The sequence below is a fragment of the Chrysemys picta genome, chromosome 10, assembly GCF_011386835.1.
Source record: "Chrysemys picta bellii isolate R12L10 chromosome 10, ASM1138683v2, whole genome shotgun sequence".
NCBI classification, from domain to species: domain Eukaryota; kingdom Metazoa; phylum Chordata; order Testudines; family Emydidae; genus Chrysemys; species Chrysemys picta.
In genome coordinates, this window is record NC_088800.1 from 14871415 (window position 1) to 14891975 (window position 20561).

A 20561-nucleotide genomic window follows, 5' to 3' on the forward strand; every position below is an offset into this window, starting at 1 on the left:
AGATAAATGTCTATCAGGGATGGTCTAGACAGTATTTGGTCCTGCCATGCGGGCAGGGGACTGGACTCGATGACCTCTCGAGGTCCCTTCCAGTCCTAGAATCTATGAATCAGAATCTATGAATCAGGTTTAAAAGTGAGACAGACAAGGAGGCACATTTGAAATGAGGGCTGGGGTTAAAAAAAATTCAGGGAGAGAGGAAAAACGATTATAATCAGGAAGGCAAGGGAGGGAGTTGGGAACAGAGAGGGAAATAGATATTAAACACCATGTCAAAAGAGAGAGATAGAGGGAGAAAGACTGAGTGTGGAGGTATGTGGCTTAGATACAAGGGAGTAAGTTGTCCATGGAACATGCCTAGGATATAAAACTTCACCAGCTGTCACAGGCAGGGCCAAGTTACTAAAAGCCACTGAGGAGTTTTAGGGCTTCGGAGCCAGCAGGGGAAGAAGTTCCAAACAGATATAGTGGTAGAAGGTCAGCATTCTTTCTGGACACCTCCTCATTGAGGGTCTGGGTCATTCAAAGGCAGCTGGTAATGAAGTGCTGAGAAGGCACAATCCACTAGACCGCCATGTAGGGGAGTAGTTTGAGAGCAACTTCGAGGATCTCATCCAGGGCCAGGGAAAGGTAGCATCTTTGGCTAGAAGAGAGTGCACAAGACCTAGCGATGAAGCATTGTTGGTAGTAAGCTTGGAGAAGGATGTATGCCCTGTCCTTACAGCCGGGAAGGAAAGTGTGTGCCAACAGCTGTCACAAATATAGCAAGGTGATTTCTTTTTCAGGGAATAGTAAATTTACCAAAAATTGTGGTTTTGGGGGGGGGGACACTAAAACTCTTCATAAATTTGGGTCAAATTTGCCAAATAGTTTCAGCTGAAAAAACCCCTGAAAACAAAAAAATTTTGAAAAGTCCAAATGGTTTGTTTTGAAAATGTTGTTTCGAGTCAATATTTAATAAATTTACTGGACCCAGATGACATTTTTTCAGTTATTCATTTCATCAAGAAAAATAAAAAAATTAAAAAATTCAGATTTGGTTTGAAACAAACAGAATTTTTTTTCTGGTTTTCTGGGTCAGCTTCTGAACCAAAAAATCAATTATTTGCTCAGCTGTAATCAGGAGAGAGAAGGAGGATTGGTGGTTAAGGAAGGACTTTGGAATGAAGGGACTCAGAAGCTCCTTGACAGACAAGATGATTTCCATTGGCCTTGCACATGTGCCTGTTCTTATCACCCTGGCGACTCCTAGTCGCACAGCCAGTCCTAAGGAGCTTTCTCTTGGGCTTGATTGACTGACTTTCTCTCCTATGAGGTATGGCAGTGGGGAGATGGCTGCCTTTTAAGAAAGGCAGCATCTGTTTGCTGAAGTCCTGTGTTTTTTCCACAGACCAGGTGCTGCACAAGCAGTGTCATTAAACGGCAGTTCTGTGCTGTACAGATGACATTGTGGGGCTCCTTGTTTATCCTCGCAGAGTTTCCAGATCAAACGTGGACAGCGTAGAGGTGAAAAGATGTGTTTTTAACTGTGCTCTTCCAAATGGACACTATGGTGGTGGGACAATGGGAACCTTACAAATGATGAATAAACACTCAGCCCAACCTGGAGGGCCCTCTGTAGGTATGAGAAAGAAGGTCAGGCTCCATAGCACAGTCAATCCTTGGTTTTTCTGATGAGGCTGCCACTAAGGTGTGTCAGTTGGGAGGTTTTCAGGTGGACACCTATCAACTAGATTGAATCCAGCTACTCTTTGAATATAAGCCACCCCACAGCCATCCTAGAGTAACAGCTTTTGATCACTATTTGCCTACGCTGGATTGGATATGGCAACCTGGAGATGAAATCCTCTGCAATGTCCCACCAGCCATCCCCTCTGCCATCCAGTCTTTCTACCAGCCAAGGTTTAAATCTGCAAAAGCAAATGTATTCTAGCGGTTCAGAGACCAGCTTCGCTGCCACTGGAACTTGCCCACGGCCAGTAGAGTGAACACCCGGTGAAATGTTTCAAATCGCTGTGCCCTCAGCACTTCCCCATGTCATCAGACTAACTCAGGACTAAGGCTGCATTTATTTATTGGAACCTAGCTGAGGTTTTTTGGTCATTGCTTCATTCCCCACCATTTCCAAGCTCTTCCTGGCTCGGTGTTTTCTCCTACCTCATCTTTATTCCACCCAGCCTTTTAACAGGCTTTTTTCGTTGACAGTATCTCGTTACTTCATCACTTTTAAGTGCTCTTTGGTTGCTGAGGTTTTGGGGCCCTTTCCATTCCTTAGCGCTGGAAATCCTCATCAGCTTTCCATCTCCAAATTCCTCCTTCCACTGCCTGTCCCCCTCTTCTTCCTACTCTCGTCCACTTCCCTCACTAAGTCACACAGTCAAAGCCACAGCAGAGTCTCTGAACCAGTGGTTCTCAACCTATGGTCCGCAGACCCGTGGGGGTCTGCCGACTATGTCTAAGGGGTCTGTGGAAGGTTGTTCTAACCATAGAACTGTGGTTTTCAACCTGGGGTCTGCAGGTCTGTCTAAGATTTCCAAAGGCGTCCACGCCTCCATTTGAAATTTTTTAGGGGTCCGCAAATGAGAAAAGGTTGAGAACCACTGCTCTAAACTTTTTTAAATTTTCTGCTAGTTCCAGGCTCTCCCCAATCTACGTTACTCCGAATAAGTCTGTTAATTCCCAGTCAGACTGCAGTGATATCGACTGCATTGCAGACATATTCTAACACTCTTTAATTAGCTTTCTCTTATTTTATTTAGCATAAACCCCGCATCGCTCTCTCTCTTCTCTTTACCTAACCTATTCCTTTCTATCAACTTGTGGTCCCCAGTCTAGCGAGCTATGTTTAATCCCCATCCCCTCCTCCTCATTCAGTTTTCTCCCTTTGCAGTTTTTTTAAGTCATCTTTTCTTTTCTTTTTCTGCTTTTTTTTCCTCTTTCCAAGAGGCTGGGCTTCCTTTCTGTCCTAGAGCCCTCCTATTTCCCCCTGCCCATGTGTTATTTCCCCTGGATGCCTGCCTACCTTTACTCTGAGAGTTTGAGGAGGATCCAATACACTTAGTAATCTGCCAGCTATTCCAGGAGGTATCTAAGGAGGCTGACAGGAGGAGTCTGAAGGTCTCTCTTACAGCCAGTGGCAGCTATGGTCTGATGTTGCAAACCGTCTCTCTTTTTTCACACTCACATATAGTACTCTTCAACCGTGCTGCTGCTCCTGCTGCCACTGTCTGAAAGGAACCTGACATACCACACAGGGAATTTTGATTTCTTCTGGGGGGACAAAAAAAAAGGCTGGAAAACCCATCTGGAGGCTGTGAAGAAGACATACAGTAATAGCAAGAAGTGGCAAGCCCTTTCCTTATTAAACACAAAAAAGGAGAAAACCTAACTTCTCTGCCAGGTGTATGGGACTTAGATTCTTGAAACACTGCACTGAACTGTTAAAGGTAACGTATAGCACTTTCATCCATCATCTCTGCTTTGGTATTTTTTAACCTTTCTTTTTCTTTCCTCCGTGCCCTAAGGAAGCAGGGTACCGATATGTGGATTGGTTGTTTCCCTGGTGGGCAGGGGTTGGAGGATGTGAGGGAATTTGCTAACAGATCGATTCCAAACTTCTCTAATAAGTTCCACTCATGCACACGCACAGCTCCAGCAAGAGAAAAGTTTGCCTAGAACGTAAATATTGTTCAAGGTTGCCAGGAGCACCTTCTGGATATTAAACCTACAGCCAGAAGCAGCAATTATGTATTGAGTTTGTTGGTTCCCTTAGCAAAAAAAAAAAAAAAAAAGCTTAATGTCTGGTTTTAAAGAAAGCCGTGCCAAGATCAACAGGTGGGAGTGGAGGAGGGGGTTAGTTTCCCCCCGCTCCTCCCAAGTGACCCCCTAAATCCTGAATGTCTCTTTAAGACTGATTTCAGCTGGCAGCTGAGCACCGAGGACAGTTCTCACACTGATGATGAGCAATGTGGGAAGGAGCGGCTGCTTTTTCTTTTCTTTAGAAATGTCCTAACCTGGGTTTTTGATGATGATGATTATTATTATTCATAGAGGGCAAAGGGAATAATTTAGTTAAAGGACTGTTGAACCCTGCATAGGGGATGGCTGGTACATCAGTACATCAGATGGGAGTAAAAAGGGACTGGATCCTGAAGGTGTGACAGTGCACACTGCTCATGTTAGAGTCATGGCAGCTGGAACTGAGCAACCTGTAGTGAAAGAGGCAGCAGAGATGCTAAGAGCCTCTCTAAGGACCTGCCTCTCTTTCTGAATGAATGAGTATGTTCTGAGCAATAGTCTGCAGGAAGTGCAGGCTTCGTGTATTCATTTCTCCCAAACAGCCTCAGAATTTTCTCCTTAAATCAGTTAATTGTTTTTAAAAGTTTTCATTTAAATCAAATGCCAAATAAAAATCTTTCTGCCACGTGCTGCGGAAAGTCTGCCCCAGTTTAACCCTTTCCTTCTGAGCTTTCTGGCCAAGCACTGAAAGCTTTAGTTTGTAAACTTTAATGTTCACCAAATGTCATTGGTTTTAGTCTGCCAAAAGGACGAAGAATTCCCAAAGGACAATAGCAGGGGGGGCTGCTGAGCCTTCCTCACTGCTTTGGGGTTTTTTATTTGTGGGGGGGGGGGGTTCAAACTACAGATCAGATAAGGAACTTTGGTTCTGAGGGAGGAAACAATCATTTGGGGACTGACCTTAGTAGATTTTTCAGACTCTTCACCCACCCAATGGCCTAATTCCAGTAGGAGTTTCTCATTTACAGCTTTAACATCTGGGGAAGCAAACTTTGATCAGTAGAAAGTTTGGGTATCTCTGAACTAATCCTCTCTCCTCGGCATTGCTGGTTGCTGTGGATGAGTTACGCCACACATAATATGATTTTTTTTTTACATTAAATTCCCATGCTTGCTATAAGTAGATAGCTCGACTGATTCTGTCTCTAGAAGGACAGATCAAAGTGGTTATTTCCCCCCTCACTGAGACTTTTCAAGCTGGTGTCAGAGTGCTGGAGGGGGAGGGGGACATGCTATAGAAGCAAAGGTGTTGCTTGCTCACATGCTTCTCAGGTTAGGTTTGGAGGCTGGATTCAGGCAGCTGGAGAAGTCTGGAGATTTGCATACACAGGCTGTCTATTCTCAGTAACACGCCTGGCCTTTGGGGGGGAACTTCCATCTGTTCCACTTGAACTACTATTTAATGTTCCCTGTAATCAACTCCACCTACAGCAGCAGTTACTTGACAGCAGCACAAAGTCTTGGACAATCAGTGGGGAAAGAAAGCTGAGAAGATAGGAAAGTGAGGGAGTGGGGAAAGAGAACATGAGAGAGCGAGACTAACTGAAAAGAGCGTTAAATAACATTTAGCAGGCACCTGTGCTCTACATCTTCAGAACAAATAGGAATTCATCACTACTACACTCTTATGTAATTAGAATGGGCAGGTAAAGTGTCGGGGCAGGGGAGAATGGCTAATACCAAATAAACCAATGTAAGAAAAGATCAATACATATATAAGTGACAGGGGAACCCAAGTTATTCATGGCTTGTTCAGCGCTCTGATATCTAACCAGGGTTTGAACAGTAGCCTGAAGTCTGGGGGAAACAAATGTGTTAGAGTATTGCTCTTTCCTTTCCTGTCTCTGGTGCAGCGCCTCAGCCAGTGTAAATTGGCATAGCTCCATTGGCTTCAATTGACTTCATTGGAGCTACTCCGATTCACACCAGCGGAGGATCTAAGCATGTCTGCATTCAGCTGTGTGCTACAGGGGCTGTGGCCAGCTGGTCAGTTGCACCATCCCATTTTAAAAATCAACAGGATCCTTCTAAACCTAATGAGGCATCTTTCCCCCTTACGCCCTCCTGCCCCATCTGCCCCCTCCCCTTTGCAGCGTTAGAGCAGGATGTTCTGCTACCACAAGACGATGCCAGTCTTGCCTGGTCTCCCTCCACACACTCCAATTTCCATGTGCTGAACAAACTGGTCTGTGTGTGCAGTTCCCAGCCAGCTTCCCAGCAGCAGCAACAACAAAAGCCGTGTTCATGGCCGGGTCTGGACCACATACAGTGCCAGAGCTCAGCTGCTGCAGAGCCGCTCAGAACATTCAGGGCCATTTAAAGAGTGAAAGAGAGAGAGAGAAGGAAAAGAGAGGGAGCCGTTATATAAAAAAATACTTGAGCCCAGTGCAACAACGGAAACCTTAGAGTTTACTTTTAAAAACTCAGTGCCTCCTTGTGAAGGAGCAGAACAGCTCAGCCTGTGTGTGCGGAGCTGATCTGCGGGCTCCGGCTGTATGTACAAGGGGAGAGTGTGTGTGTGAGTGGCTCCCTCTCCCTCGCTTTCAATGGACTTACAGTATAAACCTAAAGAAGCTTTTTGTTGGGCTTATGAATAGATGGGGGGGAGGCGTTTGTAACGGTCACCATCCAGCTTTTTAGATTCTCTTCACGTTGAGGCTTTGCCTGGGTTTTTAATTTGTTTGTTTGTTTTTAAATAAAAATTTCCACTTCTTCCCTGTAAGATGCTCCCATCTCTTTCGGGATCGGCTTGCCCTTTGCACTCATTGCTCAAAGCTGGTCCAGGCTAGAGAGGGCACAGGGTGTGTATGTGTGTGTGAGAATAGTAGGACATTTGGCTTTGATCCCAAATGATGCCCAAAAGCCTCCATGGGCCTTGGCTTGGAAACCCCCAAGCTGTTGACTGGCAGGCAGGCAGCTTCTCTCCAGCTGCTAGAGTTTCCTCCTCCGCTTTACAAACCCATCCCTGCTTGAACTTGTTGGCTTTAATGAACTTACATTAGAGATGGAGTTAGTCCATTACCTGATTAATCTTCATGAGTCTCCATGAGGCAGATGGATATATGTTATTGTCCCCATTTAGCAGATGGGTAAATCTGAGGTAGAATGAGGTAAAGTAACTTGCCCAAGATGAGAGAGGAGGGTCAGAGTCAGGGAATGGAACAGAACATCAGCGTTGCTGGCTCTCAAACCCATGCCTGCTGTCCTCAGCTGAAGCCACTTGTTAGTGGAGTTTGCATATTTTCCATGATGCTGCATTTCACTGTGTCTCACTAGAGAGACCCTTGGGAGGGGAGAATAGAGTGTGTGTTTGGGAATCAATTGGTGATGACTAAGCGAAGGGGACAGAGCAATGTCATTTTGAGAGGAAGAGGTGACAGTGGAGTGGGATGGGAGGCCGGGGCATGTGCTCTAGATTTGGACTTTCTGCTTTGTAATCATTAGTTTCACCAGCCAAGGCACTGCTGCATGGAAGTTCACATGCTGTAAGCTAGATAAAAGCTAGGTGTCTTGCACTAAGAGGAACCTTAGGGGAGGAGCAAAATTCTGAGATAAGCTATCTGTGGGCTCCTCCCTCTCTCCCCTCCCTGCCCCCAGATTAACAAAGCTGGTCCCGTAACCAGTGTGAAAAAGATATAATCAACACTGCAAACCCTGAGGCTGGTAAGCTGGAAGGCTTACACCATGAGGAGGAGTGGTTATTATTATAAGGGATTTTGGTGAGGAGGTGTCTTGAGAGAGGGAGGTCTGTGCTATAGGTCCTGGGAGGTGTGTTTGTTGTTATTATAGATCAGGGCCCCATTGCACTAGGTGCTGTACAAATAGACTAAAAAGATGGTCCCGGTTATCATAGTGTTACCAGGCAATGATACTGGAGTGAAGGTTGTTTGAAAGGACTTGGGTGTAATATGTGTCTGGGAGAAATGAGGCGGTACAGAACTTTCTCCTATAGCTCCATGTGCTTATACAGAAAGCCCAGTGGCAGGGCACTTTGTGTTAGCAGAGGCAGTATCAGGGGGACAAATGAAGGAGCATTTATGAAGGGAAGGGCGACATAGAAAACCTCCTTGTCTTTTAGGTAGAAAATGTGTGTGACAGGAAACTATTTGGTGGGGCAGGGAGTGGCTATGTTAGGCTGGAAAGGGTTGAAGCTGTCTGTTGAACCATGGCCAATAGACTAGCTTACATTAGGAAAAAATATGGAACATAAAACCGTCATGCTCCAAGGCATAAGCCAACCACTAACTGCCTAGTGTTGGAAGAAACTTCCTCCTCAGCAGTTTATTCCATATTTTTCCATGATGGGAACTTTACACTCCAAAGCTTTTCATGCTGACCGCTGTCAAAGACAGGATATTGGCTTAGGCCGGCCATTTGTTTGATCTAAGATGGCAATTCCTATGTGCCTATGGCTTCTGGAATGACATTGGTTAGCATCAGTCAGAGGTCTCGAAGACTTTGTCTTCAATAATGTAGGCGAAAACAGAAGGCAGGGAGGATTTATCTGAGACCGCCCAATGAGTAACAGCCTTAAATTAATTAAGAGGGACTTTAGATTAGTGTGACGTTGTGCAGTCTATATGGTTTTATAAAAATATAAGTGAATATAATGTAACTGGGATATGCTTCATGCAAAAGGTCTCTTGTAAGGTATTATTACAAAGCTCATAATCTACTAAGTGTGATCATCCTATTTGTAGAAATGTACCACTCTTGTATCTAAAACTAGAAATATAAAACATAACTCTGAGGGCCTATTGTAATTATGTAAAGTGTGGGCCATTAAGGATGGTTTGGAATCTTGATGACTCCCATTGTCTGCAGATGGCTGTATTTACCTGTGAGTTTTCCTGTATATGTGTGTGCTGGCAAGTGAGTAATGAAGTCTTGCAATGATATGTGATCATGTCACCTGAACTGGAATCCATTTTTAACCTGGTGCTTTTCCAGTGAGGGGGGGTGGAAACCCAGAGGGACAAAGGGTTCCCGCCTTATGCAAAAGATATATACAGGGGTGGAAGAGAACAAGGGGGGAGAGGAGCCATCATGAAGAATCCCCTAGCTATCACCTGAGCTGCAACAAGAGCTGTACCGGGGAAAGAATTGTGCCCAGGCCTGGAAGGTGTCCAGTCTGAGAAAAAACTTACTGAAGCATCTCTGATGGTGAGATTATCTGTATTCAGTTTGATTAGGCATAGATTTGTGCATTTTATTTTATTTTGCTTGGTGACTTACTTTGTTCTGTCTGTTACTACTTGGAACCACTTAAATCCTACTGTCTGTATTTAATAAAATCACTCTTTATTTAGTATCAGAGGGGTAGCCGTGTTAGTCTGAATCTGTAAAAAGCAACAGAGGGTCCTGTGGCACCTTTGAGACTAACAGAAGTACTGGGAGCATAAGCTTTCGTGGGTCAGAACCTCACTTCTTCAGATGCATCTGAAGAAGTGAGGTTCTGACCCACGAAAAGCTTATGCTCCCAGTACTTCTGTTAGTCTCAAAGGTGCCACAGGACCCTCTGTTACTCTTTACTTAGTAATTCACTCAGAGTATGTATTAACACCTGGGGGAGCAAACAACTGTGCATATCTCTCTATCAGTGTTATAGAGGGTGAACAATTTATGAATTTTCCCTGCATAAGCTTTATGCAGCGTAAAACGGATTTATTTGGGTTTAGACTCCATTGGGAGTTGGGCATCTGAGTGCTAAAGACAAGCACACTACTGTGAGCTGTTTTCAGGTAAACTTGCAGCTTTGGGACAAGTGATTCAGACCCTGGGTCTGTGTCTGGAACCAGATGGGAGTGTCTGGCTCAGCAAGACAGGGTGCTGGAGTCCTGAGCTGGCAGGGAAAACAGGAGCAGAGGTGGTCTTTTGCATGTCAGGTGGCAGCTCCCAAGGGGGTTTCTGTGATCCAACCCATCACAGTGGCGTAGTCGGCAGGAACTGTGCACAGCTGATTGCTTTGAGATACTGGTAGTGATTTTAAGTGAGTTTTAAGTGTGGTGGCTGGAGAACAGACAAAGTGGTTACTGGTTTGTTATTTTCTGTTTGCTTATTTCGGGAAAGGGAAGTAGGGACAGAAAAGGAAGCAAAATAAGTAAGAATGAAGATCAAAAGAAGCTAAAACTACACAAGTTGCAAATTGCCCAGAAAGACTGAACAATGGGTGCTGGGAATGTCTCTGTTAACTAAGAAGCCCCTGAGCTGAGTGCATCTCAGTTTCAGTGAACTGCAGATGGGTGTGGCCCAACCTCTGTCTGTGCTGAAGCTGACTGGAGTGTCTAACCTAGCAAGACAGGAGTGGAGGGGTGCCTGTTCTGGCAGGAGGGTGTTCTCTGTGGATCCCAGCTCGTTGAGTGATGGTCTCAAGGGAAGACAAATGAAAATTGATGTACAATTTGCCCGGGAAAAGACTGGCCTGGAAAAAGAAAAGGCTGCCCACCAACCTGGACTTAAGAGACAAAGCAATTAAGACCCAGAAGCATGACCTGGCTGTAATGGAGTGGAAAAGGTGCACAGAGACATGCATCCTGGAGCTGAAAGTTGGGGTCCTGGTAACTGCTGCAGTGGGAATAAACCCCAAGGACTCTAGTTGGAAGCAAACCCAACCTGAGTGAAAGGGGGGGGGGGATTTTGCTGGCCAGCGAAAGGTCTCTCCTAGCTGGTAGCTGTGAGCCTACAGCTGGATCAGGGTCTCTTTCCCTTTTGGGGGGACACAGGAGTGTCTGCCCCATAGGGGAGCCCAAAAACGAATTTTAGGTATACTGCCTCCGCCATGGTCAGTGTCCAAGTCTCTGGCAGTAAGTTCAGGAGGAGGGTATGACGTTGTGCAGTCTATATGGTTTTATAAAAATATAAGTGAATATAATGTAACTGGGATATGCTTCATGCAAAAGGTCTCTTGTAAGGTATCATTACAAAGCTCATAATCTACTAAGTGTGATCATCCTATTTGTAGAAATGTACCACTCTTGTATCTAAAACTAGAAATATAAAACATAACTCTGAGGGCCTATTGTAATTATGTAAAGTGTGGGCCATTAAGGATGGTTTGGAATCTTGATGACTCCCATTGTCTGCTGATGGCTGTATTTACCTGTGAGTCTTCCTGTATATGTGTGTGCTGGCAAGTGAGTAATGAAGTCTTGCAGTGACATGTGATCATGTCACCTGAACTGGAATCCATCTTTAACCTGGTGCTTTTCCAGTCGGGGGGGGGAGGTGGAAAACCAGAGGGACAAAGGGTTTCCGCTTTATGCAAAAGATATATAAAGGGGTGGAAGAGAACAAGGGGGGAGAGGAGCCATCATGAAGAATCCCCTAGCTATCACCTGAGCTGCAACAAGAGCTGTACCAGGGGAAAGAATTGTGCCCAGGCCTGGAAGGTGTCCAGTCTGAGAAAAAACTTACTGAAGCATCTCTGAAGGTGAGATTATCTGTATTCAGTTTGATTAGGCATAGATTTGCGCATTTTATTTTATTTTGCTTGGTGACTTACTTTGTTCTGTCTGTTACTACTTGGAACCACTTAAATCCTACTGTGTGTATTTAATAAAATCACTTTTTATTTAGTAATTTACTCAGAGTATGTATTAATACCTGGGGGAGCAAACAACTGTGCATATCTCTCTATCAGTGTTATAGAGGGCGAACAATTTATGAGTTTGCTCTGCATAAGCTTTATGCAGGGTAAAACAGATTTATCTGGGTTTAGACCCCATTGGGAGTTGGGCATCTGAGTGCTAAAGACAAGCACACTACTGTGAGCTGTTTTCAGGTAAACTTGCAGCTTTGGGACAAGTGATTCAGACCCTGGGTCTGTGTCTGGAACCAGACGGGAGTGTCTGGCTCAGCAAGACAGGGTGCTGGAGTCCTGAGCTGGCAGGGAAAACAGGAGCAGAGGTGGTCTTTTGCACATCAGGTGGCAGCTCCCAAGGGGGTTTCTGTGATCCAACCCGTCACAGTTAGATAAGAAGTTTAATTTGATAATGGAACAGCCTCCAAGAGAAGGCAGTTGGGAACAACAAAGGGAAACATCCAATGTGAGATTAGACAGCAAACTGAAAAGGGCAAAGAGTCAGAAGATACCTGGTGGGAAGAAGCACTTCATGAAACAGGTGGAATTAAACTGTGAGTCCCCTCCAGCTGGAGTCCTTATTCTTCATCAGCATCTGTTCCTGGAGCCTCGGTTCAGAAGGTGGAGTGATCTGTAACTCTTCCCTACGTGGAACTTGCATTTATTTACTCAATAAACACCCTGTAACAGCACAAGAAATACTGACCACTGCAGGTCATTACACATGGTGGGCCATTGATTTCAATGGATTACTCTGGATTTACAGCACTATAACAGAGCGGCAGTAGGTCCAAAAGGAATAACCATTGCATGATCTGAAACATAGTTTCGAGATCAGCGATAACTAAGTAGTTCTGTTATTAGAAATTATAGGATAGTTTCCATGTAAATGATAACCTGCCGTTGTTGTTTAGCTTGTAGATAATACCTAGGCCTGTATAGTCGTTGGTGTGTCAATAACACCCTGCTGCTTTATAGGATTTAGCCTGTAGCTAATACTTGATGCTGTATAGTAGTGATTACCCTTCCATTCTATACTGACTGGCTTGGAAATAATATCCTTTCCCTCTATTGGAAATTATACCCTGCTGCTGCTGCAGAGAATCCGGCCTGTAAATAATACCCTTCCCTAGTATAGTATTTGGTGTTTAAATATTACCCTGCCCCTGTATAGAACTTGGCATGTCAATGGCACCCTGTCCCTGTATAATACTTGGTGAGTAAATAATACCACTGCTCTATAGTAAATGATACCATTCCACTCTATACTGCTTGCCCTATACATAATACCCTGCTGCTTTATGTAGCATTTATTGTATAAATAATACCCTGCTGCTTTATAATAATTGATATGTACCTAATACCCCGTGGCTGTGTAGTGCTTGGTCTGCAGTTAAGAATACTACCTGTCATCAGATAGTTTGTGGGCTACAAATAATCATAGAATCGTAGGACTGGAAGGGACTTCAGGAGGTCATTTAATCCAGTCCCCTACACTAATGGCAGCACTAAAGTATTATCTCGACCATCCTTACCTCAAGGCAGTATAGTATTTGGAATGCAAATACTTAGTGAAGGGCTCTCATCCAAGCACTGAGAACGTAGGCCACTGAGTTTTATTTGCACTCTGTATCTATTCTAAATGCATCCTGGAGGGTCACGAAAGGCACTCAGAACCTATGGTCACAGCACCATAGAAATGCCTAAAATATATATAAATGACCAATTGAGGAGGATATCGTCTGGGCTTGAGCTCAACAGCCAAGTCAGTGCAGCAGCCTGGCTCTGCCTTCAGCTGGAAGGGTCATTGCTGTCCCTGGTGACACGGGTGAGCCAGAGTAGTAGGGAGGCAGACAAGTTATAACAACGCTGCCGAGTCCCCAAAGGAAGTGATGATTTCTATCAGGCTTTTCACTCCCCTTGCTGTATGTTTGCAGATATGATGTGATTGTGTGGGATATTGCAGGGGCAAGATGAGGTCACGGGATATTTCTCCACCTTGGACCTTTTCCAGCTGGTCCTTTTCCATCCTATGTTGGGTCTTCTTGCTGCTTTTGGAATCCGATTGCCACTGGCAAAAGGCCTGATCAGTACTTGGATGGGAGACACCTCTGCTCTCCCTCCCACGGGAACCCCAGTGTGCTACAGTGAGTGATTCGGTAAGGGACACTATTCCCTCTGAACCAGCGCTAAATGCAATGCCTCAGCGCAGTACTCAAGGGGCTGAGCTGCTGGACCTTCCATCTCTCAGATGAGACATAAAACAGGGGTCTTGACCATTCAGGGTCCTTAAAGAGCCCTTGCTACTTTACCAAAGAGTGGAGCCGTTAACAGTTTTGTCAGCAAATTCCAGCTTGGGTAATTATGTTTTGCCTTCCTAAAGCGATTCTTTACATTTCAACTGAACGTAGTCTTCTTCATCCTAACCTGAATGGATGAGTTGTGTGGCTGTTCAACAACAGCAGTGTTCCACCCCAGAGATAGCTGCATTTCACTGGGAGAGTGAAGTGATCCCTGTAATATTTAAGCTCTTGGGCATCTGGTTTGCTACAAGAGAGAAGGTATTCCACTTTAACTAGCACTCAGCTCAGTTTCAATCTCTTCAGGCTTCTGGAAATATCTAGTTCACACTGGGTATGCTCAGAAGCTCACCGAAGAGATGCTCCCCATCTCATTTGCACAGTTATTCCCATACTAGTAATTTGATACCTACCCTTCATTCCCCCCCCCCTTTAAAATTATTTTAATTCATCAGTCTGAGACTCTAAGGCAATACCTACAACTTTGAAATAACATAGCGGAGAGAGGCTTGGTGGATTTGAAATACTTGTTGGAATCACTGATTGTTTATTTCTGTCCCCATATGTGTCTGGATGGTTTTCTCAGGACACTGCCACTAAGACAACTCACTCCAGGTGGATTATGTTGTAGCATCAACCCAGCGCCACTTGCACTTGTGATGGCCATGCCTGCAATGATTCTGCATGAGGTGACCTTGGGGATGCAGCTGCCTGTTATGGTTCTGCTGGCTTTGGTACAGTTTCTTATTTCCTTGCCTATTCCTAGCCCAGTCACATCTGCACCTGTAATTTTTTTAATTTGTAGTTCATCATCATGTAGGTAACTGGAATGGGTTACCTAGGAGGTGGTGGAATCTCTTTCCTTAGAGGTTTTTAAGGTCAGGCTTGACAAAGCCCTGGCTGGGATGATTTAGTGGGGGATTGGTCCTGCTTTGAGCAGGGGGTTGGACTAGATGACCTCCTGAGGTCCCTTCCAACCCTGATATTCTATGATCAGATATCTGGGATAGCCTGATGGTTTCCTCTGTTTCCACAGCATATGATTGTGGCTCTGGTCTGATTTAATGCTTCCAGCTGTTGTCTATCTGTTCTCAGATAGAATGGCTGCTCAGCTGTCAGGATGAACAGTGGTTGTGTATAGTGTTATAGTAACAGTTTTGTTTCTGTTGCCTTTCTTCCGGCTGTATCTGTAAGACTTGTATTTGCTTCGGTTGGCGTAATCATATCAGCTATCTGAGCTCTCATCCCAGCACAGAACTCTTTCTCATGTACACCCCATCTGGCAATGGAAATCACCAGAGGGGTATAAAAGGGCCTTAATGTAACTGAGAATCCAGCCCAATGCCTTTTGCCTTTTATTTACATTCTCCAGTACCTAGATGAGAGAGATGTATTTAAATGAGCAGTTATTAAAATTCATTTCATTGGGACTTGGGTGCTCAACTTCCTTAGTCTCCTTTAAAATCTCAACCATAATAATTTCTCACTTACATATAGCCTTTTGGTATAGGGGTAACTCCCATATGCCTCAATCAGGATGTCATTGGACCAGGTGTTATTGTGTTGACCACTGTACAAACATATGGGGAGATATGGTCCCTGCCTCAAAATGTTTCTAATCTTCTTTTCCCCCGTATTTCCTCTTTTAGTAAGACATGGTCCACCTCAATTTTGCTCTTTTTTAGGCCACCTATGTAAAATTGTTAATTTCAGTTTGTTTAAACTGGAGTTGAGTGAATAATTGATTTTTTGGGTCCAGTTTGAAAAACTGGAAAAAAAAAATTATTTCAAGCCAAACAAAATATTGTTTAATAATAAATAAGCTTCTGGATATTTTTTTACCCTTTTTTTGTTTGTTCTTTTAAATAAATCTAGCTGAATTTTGAAATGAAATGTCATTTCAAAATGAAAAGCTGAAATGTTTCATTTTGAAAATGTCAAAATGAAACTTTTTGACTTTTTTTAACTTTTTGCTTTTTCATTATTTTTTTCCAGCCAAAATTATTTGCTGAATTTAACCCACAACTGCATTTTTCAGCTGAAAAACTATTTGTCCTAAAAATTTCATGGGGTTCGGTTTAAAACTGGCCTCTTTGAGTTTCAATTTGAAATCTAATTTTGAAGTAGTTATGGGCATGTGCTTCACTGCATTAATTTCATATTCATCCGTTTCTTTTATTGATGGCCTTGATCTGGTTACTTCCCTGCTAAGGGAATTTGCAATGTGTAGTTCCTCATCTTATCTATATTCTTTCTGAGAAATCAGATCTTTGCAGCCTCAATGCCATATTTTGAATTCTAACTGGTGCCAAAGATGAAGGATTTTTTAAACAAAATTTCAAGTACTTTGTGATTGGTTTCTTTTCTTTCTCATATGCAAAACTTAGCAGAATCTTTAGGGTCTATTGGTGCCTCTATAGTATATATTGCCAGAATTGAAGATAACCAAATACAATTGTCATCATTTCCTCTTCAATTTAGATACAGTTTATTGCTGTCATGTTCTATTCTGGAACCTTCAGGCAAATACAATTGGTTACTTCTCTGGCATAAACTATGCACTTCTTCTTTTGGCAGATACCTCCACTGACAGTGCAACAGGGTTAGTTAAATACTACTATTTTAAACCTGGTGGATTGGTGAGTTGTGATTTTAGTTGCTCAAATGTCTCTTATATCTGACTTCTCAATGCAAGGTTATGTCATTTTCCAGCAGCTACCTTAAGGATTGGGGCCAGATTTACAAATGTATTTAGGCGCCTATAGATGCAGATAGGGGCCTAGTGGGATTTTCAAAAGTGTCTGGGTGCCCAACTTCCCTATCTGCCTCTTCAGGTGCCTAAATACCTTTGAAAACCTGGCCACCACTGACCAGATTGGAAATTAATTTTGCTAAATGCTTTAACACCCCCATAAATCTCCATGGATCTATTTTATCCTGTAGTGTGTGCATTTTAGCTATTGCTATCTGAATCAGCAATCAATGTCTAATTATGTCATGTGGGGTGACTTCTGTTAGACCAATGGTTGTGGTTGTTTAATGTTCAGTGTTAAGTGTCTTTCACTTGCTCTCAGCAATACTCACCTAAGCCTTCAGTTGTTTCCTTTAACCTCACTAACCCACATTCAAACCTAGTACATTAGTGGTGAGATTCTGTGCAGTTCCCCTAAGAGTGGGGGTAGGAGAAGGGCTGTGGTGTCTTTAAGCCACCTTGCTTCCTACTGATCCTGGACTGCTCCAGGGCTGGGAGAGGCCTTGGACATAACTTAAATAGCCCATAGGGCCTGTCTCAGTGATGGCAGCCTTGCCAAGTTGCAGCTCTGCTTGAATGCTGTGGCCTTACTTCCAAAATGGCCCTCCAATCCAGATCTCACCTAAAGTTGCCACCTCTGAGGTACAAAACTGTGTGCCATCCAGGATGGCCCTGAGCCCATAAAACTGGAGAGCTGCCAACATGTCCTGAGCACCCTTACAGATTTCCCAGGACAGCTACCTCAAAAAACAGATGATCTTGGGAAAACCTGGACAGGTGGCAATCCTGGCCACACCTCCAATATCCCATCTATAATAGGGCTTGCAAGGGTATCCTTGGGAGGCAGTTGTACAGCTGTCTCTGCAGTGCCTATACCAGGGAACTCCTTTCCCAGACAGATATGAGGCTTTTAGTGCCTCTGTACAGCACTCTGGCCCCAGAGGGACTGGAGCAGGGCTGAAGATCTTACCCTATAGCTTTAACACCTCATAATCCCTCAGACATCTGGACAGTGACTCTTTGAAATATCTCAGGGCAGAACTGATACCAAATGGCATTCACTTCAATTTATAATACATTTGTGTTAAAAGTCACTAGCTTAGAGCATGACAGATCTAATTTTATTTGCCAGAATACATGTTCTGTATCTAAAGCTAAAATTATTTGTGCTTCTGAGAGTTTAGTTGCCACTTCCTTGGTAGTTTTTATTGGATTATGTCCATATTTCATGTATTTATTTAAATCACATACAGCAATGCACACCCATGGCTACATGTCTTTTCTATCATAGCCATAGAATTGATCCAGTTTATAGGTTGTACTATCTTTTCAGTAGCCCCTAACTTTTCTATATTATCAATTAGTTTTTAACTTTATCTGCTAAAACAAATGGGATTTGCTTTTATGAATGGATCTTTAGAGTTAATGACTTTTCTGTCTTAATATAGGAATATCCATCCAAACTTTCTAGGTCTCAGAATTCTCTGAGTGGGCTTCTTTAAGGGCTCTGTAGCAGTTACAGGAAACAACTTCTAATAAAATCATGTCTAGATCAATTTGTAGTCCTAAAACAGGGACCCAATACTACTACCATTGAAGTAAATCGCAACATTCCATTTTTCAATGGAGGTAGGATCAGGCTACCAGGTAATTTACCTGCCTTTACCCTTTGGAAATTTAAGTGAGACTGTTTTTTAAAATAAATTGTAATTATTACTTGTCCTCATACTGGCATTTTAAGTTCTGATCTGAAACAAGCTTTACTTTAGATTTCTATACTACTTCTGTAACTACAGTATTGTATATTTTCTTTGGAATAATACTGAAGTGTGCCTCGGTATTCCATTTAAAGGATCCATCTCTGCCATTAACGTTTAGGCATATTTGCCAATTTGAAACAGTTTGCTCTACAGTCACTGTACCTACAAGGGGATCTGTGTTGCTACCTTGGTGTTCTCTCAGAATCTGGATACCTTTGGCTTTAACTGCTCCCCGTACCTTTGGAAAAATAATATTTTCTATTGCACTTTATGGCATATTTCACCAAATGCAGAGCTACTTCTTGGCTCGTGTTCTCAACCACATCTCATGCATAGAATTTTTTTCCCCTCTCAGAAAACCCTCTATTCCTATTTAATTGCTCATCTAGTTTCCTTCATTCCTAGCTTTCTCTTTTTGAAATGATGCTATATGGACTTTGCTCATTCCATACCAAGTTCACTCCATGTTTATACCATGGGTATTATACTAGCATAGCTATGGCACTGTAGTTATGCCAGCATTACCCCGTAGTGTAGACATAATCTTCAATGATGAAAGGGGTTTTTGCTTCACTGTAGGAACACCAACTCCCTCAGCGACAGTAGCTTGGTTGATGGAAGCTACACAAGCGAGTAGGTTGCCATAGCTATGGTGCTCAGAGATGTGGATTTTTCACACCCCTGAGTGCTGTAGCTATAGTGACCTAAATTTTAACTTTAAGCGAGGCCTCAGAACCCAAATCTTCACTTCACTAACTTCATGGGTTCTACAAACATCCATGGCTTGGTACAACAATCTGCTGGGGTTCCCAGAGCTCTGAGTCACTGTGTTACATCTCTCAGCCTCAGCAAATGAGAGCTTTGTCACCTTCCTGACATACCAGCTGTCTGTCTTGCCAACAAACTCTCCAGGATTCTGCCAGACCAGACCTTGCATCATCAGTTAACAGTCAGTGAACACCAATTCCCAAATTCCTCAGTGACATCTTACTCTGCAGTGCTCACCACCTCTTACTGTAGGACCCCCCCAAATCCTTATCAAGTTTGCTGCTCCTTTAAAGAGACAGAACACACCAGCTGATTAACTTAATTGGGGTTGAAAACCCCTCCATTTCAATCAAAGGACTGAATTGGTTTATGGAAAAAGTAAAACAAGTTTATTAACAAAAGGACATAGGTTAAATGATACCAAGTATAAGGAATAAGGTTAGAAATGGTTACAAACAAACAAAAGTAAATACACTTCCAAGACTAAAATTCAACTTAACAAACTAGAGTCATTTGTTCAAAGACATTTTTCTTACCGCAATCATTCTTCCTGCATGTTTGGCCAGTTCTTCGGCCAGGACCCAATACTCAGAACTCAAAGCACTTGGTTTCTTTTGACTCTTCCTCTCCCCTTCCTTTTATAGTCCAGTAAACCTTTGAAATGTGTCCTTCAAAAAGTAAGCCCAGACCAAGTTTCTCTCTCATGCTGGGGCATAGATGCGATGCTATCTTCTTCCCCACTTGATAGCTTTGTTTACCTTATATGTAAATGTACCTTCATTATCTGTGCCTGACAATCAGGCTGGTCAGACAAGCAAATACAAATTCCTTTGTCTAGGGAAAACTGGGCTTATGCATTACTTGCCAACCACATTTTAAGAACATAATTCTAGCGCATATTTATAACTCTTTGTACACACCCTGTACATATACCACACAATGATTTTCAGGACCAGCATGTTACCAGGTTGTATATGATACAGATTATGACAACAGTGTATTGGGTGTAGTATGTCAGGCCTGACGAGTTACTGACACAGAGTAGTGAACCACCAATGGGCCTGTGTGTCAGATTTGAGTGAGGGTTAAATTAGTTTCCCGTACCAATCTGCACCTCACACAGTGATTTTCTATTTCACAAAGGGGCCTAGATTTTATTAAGGAATCACATGGTCTTCTCAAATTCACATTTGACCTTTCAAGTTTGTTCGTCACATACTTTTAAAATTGTAAGTTCCTTGCAGCAGGGACCGTGTCTTTATATGTGTTTGTGCAGCACGATGTGCCCCAAGCTACTGCAATATAAACATGAAATAACAATAACATGCATCTACTCATTCATCTGGCCCTGAACTGAAAATAAAAACAAATGTCTCTCAGTTTTATCCACATCCTTTCTTCTGTTTAAAATGAAAACTGAGTTTGAAGTAAAAGGGAGAAAACATCATGTTAGTGCATGAAACTAGTTAGGGGTGACTATTAGTTAGTATATGACTACTAGTATTAGTGGTGCTAGTTAGTGCATGATTACAAGTACTGGTTTGGGTGGTGTTATTTTACTGTTCCCAATAATGTGCTAGGCACCTCACTGTATGGAGAAGAAG

General features: G+C 43.1%; 1 protein-coding gene across 2 annotated transcripts in view; it reads left to right on the top strand.

Annotated features, from left to right (window-relative positions):
* Positions 1–3219: 3219 nt before the first annotated feature.
* Positions 3220–20561, top strand: part of ACAN (aggrecan) — a 79756-nt gene continuing 62414 nt past the window's right edge. Inside the window, exon 1 of one of the 2 annotated variants that reach the window (XM_008165426.4) lies at positions 3220–3446. The gene's annotated coding sequence lies outside the window, so the exon portion shown is untranslated. The remainder of the gene's footprint in view (positions 3447–20561) is intronic. The other variant, XM_008165424.4, reaches the window with a different exon arrangement.